The sequence below is a fragment of the Podarcis muralis genome, chromosome 7 (assembly GCF_964188315.1).
Source record: "Podarcis muralis chromosome 7, rPodMur119.hap1.1, whole genome shotgun sequence".
In the NCBI taxonomy this organism is placed as follows: domain Eukaryota; kingdom Metazoa; phylum Chordata; class Lepidosauria; order Squamata; family Lacertidae; genus Podarcis; species Podarcis muralis.
Genome location: NC_135661.1, coordinates 42,467,913 through 42,478,781, shown reverse-complemented (window position 1 = coordinate 42,478,781; position 10,869 = coordinate 42,467,913). Strand labels below are relative to the sequence as shown.

Genomic DNA, 10,869 nt, shown 5'->3' with positions numbered 1-10,869 from the left:
ATTGCAGTTTCCGGGTCACCTTCAAAGGTAGCCCCACGTAGAGCGCGTTGCAGTAGTCCAAGCGTGAGATAACTAGAGCTTGCACCACTCTGGCAAGACAGTTCGCGGGCAGGTAGGGTCTTAGCCTGCGTACCAGGTGGAGCTGGTAGACAGCTGCCCTGGACACAGAGTTAACCTGCGCCTCCATGGACAGCTGTGAGTCCAAAATGACTCCCAGGCTGCGCACCTGGTCCTTCAGGGGCACAGTTACCCCATTCAAGACCAGGGAATCCCCCACACCAACCCGCTCCCTGTCCCCCAAAAACAGTACTTCTGTCTTGTCAGGATTCAACCTCAATCTGTTAGCCGCCATCCATCCTCCAACCGCCTCCAGGCACTCACACAGGACCTTCACCGCCTTCACTGGTTCTGATTTAAAGGAGAGGTAGAGCTGGGTGTCATCTGCATACTGATGAACACCACCAACCCCCTGATGATCTCTCCCAGCGGCTTCATATAGATATTAAAAAGCATGGGGGAGAGGACAGAACCCTGAGGCACCCCACAAGTGAGAGCCCAGGGGTCTGAACACTCATCCCCCCCCACCACTTTCTGGACACGGCCCAGGAGGAAGGAGCGGGACCATTGTATGACAGTGCCCCCAGCTCCCAGCCCCTCTAGACGGTCCAGAATGATGTTATGGTCGATGGTGTCAAAAGCCGCTGAGAGATCCAGCAGAACTAGGAAACAGCTCTCACCTTTGTCCCTAGCCCGCCAGAGATCATCAACCAGTGCGACCAAGGCAGTTTCAGTCCCATGGTGAGGCCTGAATCCCGATTGGAAGGGATCCAAATGGTCCGTTTCCTCCAGGCGTGCTTGGAGTTGTTCAGCAACCACCCGCTCAATCACCTTGCCCAAGAATGGCAGATTTGAGACTGGGCAATAGTTGGCCAAATTGGCCGGGTCTAAAGATGTTTTTTTAAGAAGCGGTTTAATGACCGCTCTAGTCCAACTCTGGGCTAATAACATTTGGGCGGCCACAGCAATTGGATTATTACTTAAGTAGCACACACTTTGTACATAATAGCATTTTATGCAGGTCTCTGTCCTGAGGGTCTTGCAATTTCAAATGCAACACAGGGGAGACAGTGGGTGAGCAGGACGGTGTGGGGGATAATGCAGGAGAATAATGTGCATACATTTAAGTTGAGGTAGTTCCAGCAGGGCAGAGCTAGAGCATCTAGCCAGATGTTGTTGGGTTACACCAGGTGTTAAGAGAACCTTTGGTCCTCTCCTCCGAAAGCCTCTGAACAATAACTCCCATCAGCCCCAGCCAGTATGGCCAATGGCCAGGCAAGATGGGAGTTGTCGATCAGCAACATCTGGGGGCTCAAAGGTTCCTCACACCTGCTTGTATCTTCTCTCATCAGCCCTAGCCAGCATGGGAATGAAAGAACTGCAGCTTTCTCAAGGAAGAGATGCTATGGTAGACAAAGCTTCACCTTTGAGGTTCTGCCTGTTGCACGGCTGTTTAAGACACAATATGCTTTTATTTGAACCTGTGAAGCTGTTGTCTAACTCTCAAGCTCCACTCAAGTTCCACTGCTCAAGATCTTCTCATGTGGAGATGCTACAAATCAAACCAGGGTTCATCAACATAACAAGTCTCTGCTATAGGGCTCACCCCAACGAGGAACACAGAATCAGAGCCTAAGAAGATCCCTAGTGAATTGGGTCAACAGGCCATATAGTCCAGCATTCTGTTCTCACAGTGGCCAACCAGAGGCCTGTTGGAAGACGACAAGCAGGACGTGAGAACTCTCCTCTCTCTGACAAACAGTAGAGGCAGAGCATAGCCATCAAGGTTAGGCTCCATGAATTTGCCTTTTCTAAAGTCTTCCAAGCTGGCCACTGCCTCCATAGTTGAACTATACACTGTATGAAGTGAAGAAGTCACTTCTTTTATCTGAGATTTTGAAACTCAGTGCACTTTTCAGAAGTCTCTTACTTCCCTTGGCCTCCCTTGGGGTCTGACCCTGGCCAAGCACTCTGAGAAAGTCAATATGGAGTCAGTACAAACTGCTTTAGCTAAGCCACCCGGCCACGGGCCTTTAAAATCACAAGTCAACATGACGGCGCATGTGATGATGGCCCAGGGAGCTGTCTTTTCCTCCTATCCGGCCTTGGTTTTCCCCCAGGTGCCTTTGTTAACTCGTTGGCGTGCTCTGCCTGTTAACAAAAGGCAGCCACATACCAGGCGAGCCTTTTCTTGCATAAGAATTGTCAAGAGGCGGGGCAGCGGAGGGGTGGAAGGATGCTTCCGTGCAAGCCCTCAGAGCTTGCTAGACTGTGCAATTTACTGCACCGAATCAGGGTGTTGGGCAATCTCTTATTTAAGATCCAGTTACAACCCGTTCCTTTTCCCCCTTTTTGAAAAAAGTGGTATAATACCTGTGTTTCATGCATCCCTGACTCCTTTCTATTGTATGCAAACTCCAAATAAATTTTATGATGTTTCATAACCACTCCGATTGCTAGCTGGTTATTGCCAGTTAACAAATAGATTGATTGATTGATTGATTAATTAGCTGATGATGCGCCAGGCTCCAGTGCATACTCAGAACTCTATAGGCTTTAGAGTATTGGTTAGGAGAATGCATTAATTTCTCTGGATTTTCCACGTACATAGAAAAAGTACTATGGAACAGGGAAGCTTGTGGGATTCCCCTTTCCACACCTTCCTCCATTCATGTCCTGTCCCTGCCGTCCCTGCCATCACCCTGCCCAGCTGTCACTTTGCTCCTCATCCCATGACTGAGCTGGCTGGCAGTGTTGCATATGTATACCCTGCATATGTTTCTGGAGCCAACTTTATAGCAATGGAATATCCCCTTTTCCTAAGTGGGAAGCTGCTCTTTCCAACACACTCACGCTCTGCCTATGCACCCCTTTTAGCTCTCGCATGGAGGGAAACCCTCAATATTTTTTTTAATGAGACCTAACCACCACAGCGGGTGGCGCTGTGGGTTAAACCACAGAGCCTAGGACTTGCCGATCAGAAGGTTGGCAGTTCAAATCCATTGCTCGGTCCCTGCTCCTGGCAACCTAGCAGTTCGAAAGCATGTCAAAGCGCAAGTAGATAAATAGGTACCACTCCGGCGGGAAGGTAAACGGCATTTCTGTGCGCTGCTCTGGTTGCGCCAGAAGTGGCTTAGTCATGCTGGCCACATGACCCGGAAGCTGTACGCCGGCTCCCTCAGCCAATAAAGTGAGATGAGCGCTGCAACCCCAGAGTCAGCCGCGACTGGACCTAATGGTCAGGGGTCCCTTTACCTTTTAACCACCTGTAGATTTAAACTTCATTTCTGAATAAACATATAGAGCCCAGTAAAAGTCCATTTACATAGGACTGCAACTCTGCTCTGCCAGGTGATCCTCATATTTTTTTTATCCAATTTTTAATTCTTCCTAGCCTGTGCTTTTTTGCTGATAGCATATGGGGGGGGGGTTCATTGGGAACACATCAGGAAAGGGAAGAGCTAATCCCTGCCTCCCATCACACCACTGTTCCCAGCTGCAAGGCTTGACATATCAGGTTCAAACTTGAGAGACAGTACATAAGCAGCCATCCAGGAGCAACATCAGGCTACCTGCACAGGGTAGAAAGAGTAAATCTGAGCACTAAAATACAGTTTCTGCCTCACATGTGGTCTGAACCCAAGAATTTAGTTGTGATTCCTGCATTGCAAGGGGTTGGGGTCAGCTAACGTTTTCAGCAGGGAGCTGGTCCACTGTCCCTCAGACCTTGAGGGGGCCGGACTATATTTTTTTTGGGGGGGGGGCGGGGAATGAACGAATTCCTATGCCCCACAAATAACCCAGAGATGCGTTTTAAATTAAAGCACACATTCTACTCATGTAAAAACACCAGGCAGGCCCCACAAATAACCCAGAGATACATTCTAAATAAAAGGACACATTCTACTAATGTAAAAACATGCTGATTCCCAGACCGTCTGCGGGCCAGATTTAGAAGGCGATTGGGCCGGATCTGGGCCTTAGTTTGCCTACCCATGGTAGATGACCCTTGGGATCACTTCCAACTCTTTAATTCTATGATTCTCTTGGCCCCTGAAGTTACACTTTTTATATTTTACGTATTCAAGGATTATATTGAACCCCTGCGACTGTTACTCTGCTATACATTTTGTAAGATGTCTGCAAATGGCGGCACTGTTTAAAATAAACAAAAAATCGCACACAAATGGACTATTAACTATTGCTAAATCAAGGACAAGGCAAAAACTTTTGAATAGTTTTCTTTGGCATTAGCTGAGAACAATACAGTGGTACCTTGGGTTAAGTACTTAATTCGTTCCGGAGATCCGTTCTTAACCTGAAACTGTTCTGTAACCTGAAGCGTATGTAACCTGAAGTGTATGTAACCCGAGGTACCACTGTAACATTATAGACACTGCTCAACTACTATTTTTAGCAGCGGGATATCTTGCAACTTCAGAATTACAGAAGAGTTGAGAGCACTGCAACAAATCCATTCTTGAATGTGTGTGAATCAGTAGAAAATCTTGTCTCAGTTGGTATAACTTGAGAGGCATTGCTACTGATGGTGCAAGAAACTTGGTGGAAAGTAAAACTGGTGCAGCTGCAAGAATCAGTCAAGAGACAATGAAATTAAATGGCACACATCCCGTGCAATTTCACTGCATCATCCACTAGCAAGCCTTCCGCAGTAAGATTCTCCCAGTGTGATGTACGTTGGTTGTATCCAGCGTTAATCACTTACGGCATCATGGCCTTGATTACTGTCAGTTTCAAAAAAAAGTTCTCTCAGAGATAAAAGCAGAATACGGAGATCTGTTGCTCCATGCAGAAGTCAGGTGGCTTAGTATTCCTCAGGTGGTATTTTAGTCTTTTTATGAAGTTGATGTCTTACTCATGGGCAGAATACAAGGTCGAGAAGTACTACTTTCTGACCCCAAATGGATTTTTGATTTGCCTTTCCTGATATCACAGAGCATCTGAATGCTTTTAATATAAGGTTGCAGAGAAAAGGAAAGCCTACTGTGTCTGACATGTATTCTGAGTTGAAAGCTGTGGAAGCAAAACGATTTTTTTATTTTATTTTATGAAGCACGTTAGTAAACATAGCTGTTCAAACATTTCATGCAGTAACAAACTAAATCTGAGGACGGAAATTCACAATTCCATGTTGAAAGATGGAACCTACTGCAGGTGGGGTTTCAGAACAGGATCACTGATTGCCAGAAGCGCAGAAAGGAAATGATAACGTTTCAGAATCCATTTGAAGTGGCACCAGAAGGCGCAAGTGAAGTTTTTTTTCAAGTGGATCTCGCTGATTTTCAAGCCAGTGATTGCCTCAGAGACATAAACAAAATAAGCATTCTATTAAATACATTCTGTCAAATACATTACAAAACATTCTATCAGATACGTTACAAAAGCCCATCCCAATCTCTTGCTCAAATGGCTCTGCTTCCTAATTAATACACAATTAGTACTTGGTGATCAAGATAACATTCTCAATGAATGAATAAACCACATGACCAGGTGCTAATTTATTCTCACATAGTCTGCAAGTCATCAAAAGAGAGAGAGCGGAAGCCTGGGTGGTTATTAAATAATGTTCTTATGAACGGTTGTGTAACTCGCCCTTATTCACCACCAAAGTGGCGGCCCTCTTCTTTCTCAGAAGTTGTTGAGCAGAGCCTAAGGAAGACCACCCAACAGGGAGGTTGGTGTCATGGATTCCCTGCACTGGCAAGAGATTGGACAAGGTAACCTTTGAAGTTCCATCCAGCTCTAAGATTCCCTCCGTCCTCCATGGCAAAGGCTGCAGTCCTAACCTCACTTACCCAGAAGACCCACAGAATTGTTATTATTATTTTATTATTTATATCCCGCCTTTCTCCCAGAACCAGGACTCAAGGCGGCTCACAAAAATTAAAGCAAACATGAATAAAACACAGAAAGCTAACAACATATATAAAAGCTGATGCTTAAAAGGGATTTAAAATATAGCAAAGTTAAATGGATATAAAAACAAACCCATTAAAATACAGATAAAAACAGCACAGCACTCTTAAAAGCCCTTTCCTTAAAAGCAGCCAGTTCCAAATACCCAGCAGGAATAAAACAGTCTTCACCTGCAGGTGGAAGAAAAAGGAGCCAGTCTTGTTTCTCTAAGAAGGGAGTTCCAAAGTCTGGGAGCAGCCACTGAGATGGATGGACTAGGACTTACTTCTGAGAAACAGGAATAGGATTACACTGTACAGTGGTACCTTTGGTTAAGAATTTAATTCGTTCTGGAGGTCCGTTCTTAACCTGAAACTGTTCTTCACCTGAAGCACCACTTTAGCTAATGGGGCCTTCTGCTCCTGCCACTCCGCTGCCGCACGATTTCTGTTCTCATCCTGAAGCAAAGTTCTTAACCCGAGGCAATATTTCTGGGTTAGCGGAGTCTGTAACCTGAAGCGTCTGTAACCCGAGGTACCACTGTACTTTTCTCTATGATAGTACAGTAGTTGCTGTTTCCTTATTAGCCCTTGCTTTATACTGGGGTTTTTTAAATTATTGTCTATCGCTTTGAGCAGTTTATAGAAACAAACAAGAAGCGCAGAAGAATTTAAAAGCAAATTATAGTGACACAGTTGTAGTTTGTTTTGACCCTTCTGATTGCACAGATAGATAAAAATACAATATTATTATTATTACTATTATTACAGTATTATTATTCACTTATTACCTCCACTGTTGGGAGGCATGTTGCTGGGAATCACAAATGGGGGAGAGCTGATGGTGCACTCAAGTCCTGCTTGTGGACTTCCCCATGGGGCATCTGCCAGAACAGGATGCTGGGCCCTCTTTGGCTTGATCCAGGCCCAGCGCGGCTCTCCCCGCGTTCTTAGTTGAGAGCGTTCCAAGCACTTCACACACATGCTTTTGCTCACAACGGCCCTGCAAGGTAGGCCTCCGTTGTCATTCTCCATCTTCTAGACGCAGGAGAGCGGGTGCCGAGAGCGCGAGTATCTCCTCCATGAAAGAGGTCACGAGGTTAAGCATATTTAGAACTGGGAGGCTCCGAATCTCTTCGGATGCGCGCCATCATTTGCAATCACGAGCCCTGGACGCCGCCTTCTTCCTCATGACTCGGGGCTGAACTGCGACGGAATGGAGCGGGGCCGGGCCACGTGGAGGGGCTTTCCCCTGAGCCGGCCTGGCGGGAGCATGTGACGCGCCCACTGGAGAAGCGAATGACACACCGAGGCCGAGGAACGACGCAGCCGGAGAGAGTGCGCCTTGCCTTGCGCAGCCGGTTTGCGAGGATCCCGTGACCCAAGAGAGTTCAACCACCTGCTGCGGCTCCAGCCGAACTCTCACCTACTTTCGTCACCGCCCGAGCGCAGCATTAACCCCTTGCGCAGCGGCCTGGCCTGTCTCTGCAGGCTCTTCTCTGACGCCACACGACAACCTGATCCAGGAAACGGAGTGACGGCCGGCGAGCGGGCTCACCTGCAAACCGCAATGCGGGAGCCGCTTCAAGCAAGCGGCTGCGGAGGGAGTGGGGTGGGTGTGTTGCAGGAAGGAAGGAAGCAAGGAAGGGCCGTGGCTCAGTGCCTGTTTTGCATGAGGAAGGTCCCAGGGTCAATCCCAGGTGGCATCCTGGAAATGGCCCCCGCCTGAAACCCTGGAGAGGCAGCAGTGAACCGTATAGAGCAGCGGTTCTCAACCTGTGGGTCCCCAGATGTTGTTGGACTACAACTCCCATCATCCCTGAGCTTGGCCTTGCTAGCTAGGGGTGATGGGAGTTGTAGTCCAACAACATCTGGGGACCCACAGGTTGAGAACCGCTGGTATAGAGCAATGGTTGGGCTTGATATAAGGCGGCTTCCTGTGATGTCACTTTCCCCAAAGTTTGGTGCTCAAACCTCTACACCACACTGTCTCTGCCAAAGGACTCCGCCTAAGCGCCTTGCCCACATCCGCAGTGAGCAACAGACATAGATCGCCAAGGCCGCCTCCGCACCATACAGTTAAATCTCTACGATGCCACTTCAAGCAGGCATTGCTTGCTTCCCCCAAAGAATCCTGGGAAGTATAGTGTGTTAGGGGTGCTGAGGGTTGTTAGGCTGCCCTTCTCCCTCCTCTCACAGAACTACAATTCCCAGAGTTCCTTGGGAAGAGGGATTGACAGTTAAACCACTTTGGGAATTGTAGCTCTGTGAGGGGAAAGAGGGGTCTTCTAACTCTCAGCACCCTTAACATGCCACAATCCCCGGGATTCTTTGGCGGAAAGCCATGCCTGTTTAAAGTGGCATAATGCCACTTTAAATGTATAGTGAAGGTGGGTTCTTGGTCAAGGCTTTCTCTCCTTAATGGAAAGGCAGAGCATCTCACCTAAGTTATAGCCGTCATTTCTAAATCTGCAGCTATACATACACTTTTATTTTTATATTTGTCTTCTACCTGCTTTATTTGTGATCATTACCAATTTTACAATGCTGGTTGGTTAATTTTGTCTCACATTTCCATAGTTGACTGCAATTTTTAATGTCATTTTTTGCCACCTTGGGACTCTTGACTGAAGGGCAGATAACAAATCCCAATATCCCTCTCTTTTCCATCTATACAATTGAAACGTTGGCAGCCCACATTGCAGAGTGGCTGCCTTGATAAACAAGATAAGCACTGAGAAACTGAGAACGTACTAGTTGCCTCAGTTTAGAATGGAATACTTCAATCATTTCAGTTTTCCTTTCCCACCCATTCTGAACCCCATCTGGTCACCACTAACTTTTGGGATAGAAAGATCAGATTTGAGGGAAATAGCATTAAAGTGACTGAAAGAAAGCAGAATAGGGGTGAGATGGCGGAAATATACTCCTGATGGATTTAGCTCTTAACCTGTCTAGTTTTTTTGCGATCATACATTTGGATCCGACTGGTCATGCTTTTGGATCCCAGACAAGAGAATGAAGCATATTTGTGAGGAATGAAGCACTGGATATGTGAGCCTTTACCTTTCTTCCATGAACATCTTGGGGTAGATTAAAAAGAATGAGTAAGGGAAGGGAAAGTTAGAGCAGAGTTTCTTACCCACTCCAAGCCTCAGTTTTTCACCACCATCTGTAAAATTGAGCCACATGAGCAAAGATAATCTACCATGCCAGATGACTTATAATGTATTGCCACTGAAACATTATTGATGTTTATAATGTCTATGAAGCTAGATAGAATGCACCCTTCTGAATAAGGAATTAGCCGTGTCCCATGTCCAACCTATATAACACTGAATTTATTCATGGCTGCCTTGTTATTGGATATGGTAACATTTCAGAATTAATGTGTTTTACACCACATCAAACCACAATGGATGTCAAAAAGAAATAGATATTTACAACCATTGGGGGGGCAGTCTTTGGAGAAAAGGAAGGTGAACTTCAAGCGAAATTACTAAAAAATAAATACATGTGTTTCTATTTCTGTATTATTATTTGTGTATTTAAAGTGTGTTATTGTGTGTGGGTCAGGTTTCACCTGCTACTGGAAAGTGGACCCTGGTCGCTTTCTACCAGGATTAAAAAAATGGAGAAGTCGTCTGTCAATGCATATGGAACATCCACACTCAGAAGCAGTCTACCTCTGAATGCCAGCTACTGGAATGCAAACCATAGGGAGGGCTGTTGTCTTCCTGCCCTGCTTGCCAGCGTTGGGAATAGGACCCTGTACTAGGCAGGCCTTTGCTCCAATCTAGCCTGGCTATTCTATATTTATTTGGCTTATTTATTTATTTCATTTCTGTCCTGCCTTTCCTCTGAGGAGATCAGAATTGTGGATGCGGTTCTGCCTTCCCAAGTCTGACCTCACAATGCAGCCCCACAATGTTGATTAGGCTGAAAGATAGTGCCCATCACCACAGTGGCTTTCATGTGTCCTTGCAGATGTGTTTGTTTTCCCACAACACAAGCCAACAATGGAATAAAATGTGAATAAATGAATGAGCTAACTGAGCAAATATGGACCTATCAAACATCAATGAATGAACAAACCTGTTTTGCAAAAAAAAAAAAAAAAGGCACTCATATAGAAACTGAAAATGGGTTTGTTGGAAAAATACAAACTAACAAAAAAAAAAACCCTTTTCACGCAGAGGATGGAAAGTCTCACACAATTCCCTGGTTTGGGAATCCAACTTTTTTCACTTTCATATTTGCATTTCAGAGTTTCAAAGAAGCATAAAGGACTGACCATCAGGATAAAATCTATGAGACGGTGGAAGAAAATATTTTCCATGGGTGATCAATGTATTTATTTATTCATTGCATTTTTATCACAAGTGTGATGTAGTGGTAAGAGTGTTGGATGAGAACTTGGGAGGCTAGGGTTCAAATCCAGTGTTCAAAACTCCCATTGTTCCAGGTGCATTTAGTGACAGGGAATTTCATTAGTGCGAGCAGTTTCTGAGCTCTGAGTGCAGTACTGTGCCTAAGATTTCAGATTAAAACTGCAGAGTGGGAGGAAAGGAGGGCCTTTTTCTGCCTCCCCACTTCCAGCTAATCTGAAGACTGGAGAAGAGACCCTCTTAAGAATATTAGGGGTGGGTGGGCAGGGGAAGGACTAGATTCTGTGAAAAATGAATGTAATATTTTAGCTGTTCATTCTTTTTCTGCTTTGTATTCTCGTTATAAAAAAGCATGCTTAGACATTCCATTGTTGCGCCCATAGCCTAGGTTTAAGGTGCCATTTACCGGTAGCTGCTAGCTTCCATATCTCAGTTTCTAACACTGTTCAAATCCCTACTCAATCAGTCACTGTCTCTCAGCTTAGCCTACCTCACAGGGTTGCTGTGGG

The 10,869-nt window shown here is 45.8% G+C and overlaps 1 long non-coding RNA gene across 1 annotated transcript; it reads right to left on the bottom strand.

Moving 5' to 3' along the window:
• Window positions 1-5,094: 5,094 nt before the first annotated feature.
• LOC114603074 (uncharacterized) lies at window positions 5,095-7,603 on the bottom strand. Its single transcript, XR_003708045.2, has 2 exons — window positions 6,764-7,603; window positions 5,095-5,376 (listed from the first exon to the last, which is right to left on the bottom strand). It is a non-coding gene; the product is annotated as an uncharacterized LOC114603074 (long non-coding RNA).
• Window positions 7,604-10,869: the final 3,266 nt, after the last annotated feature.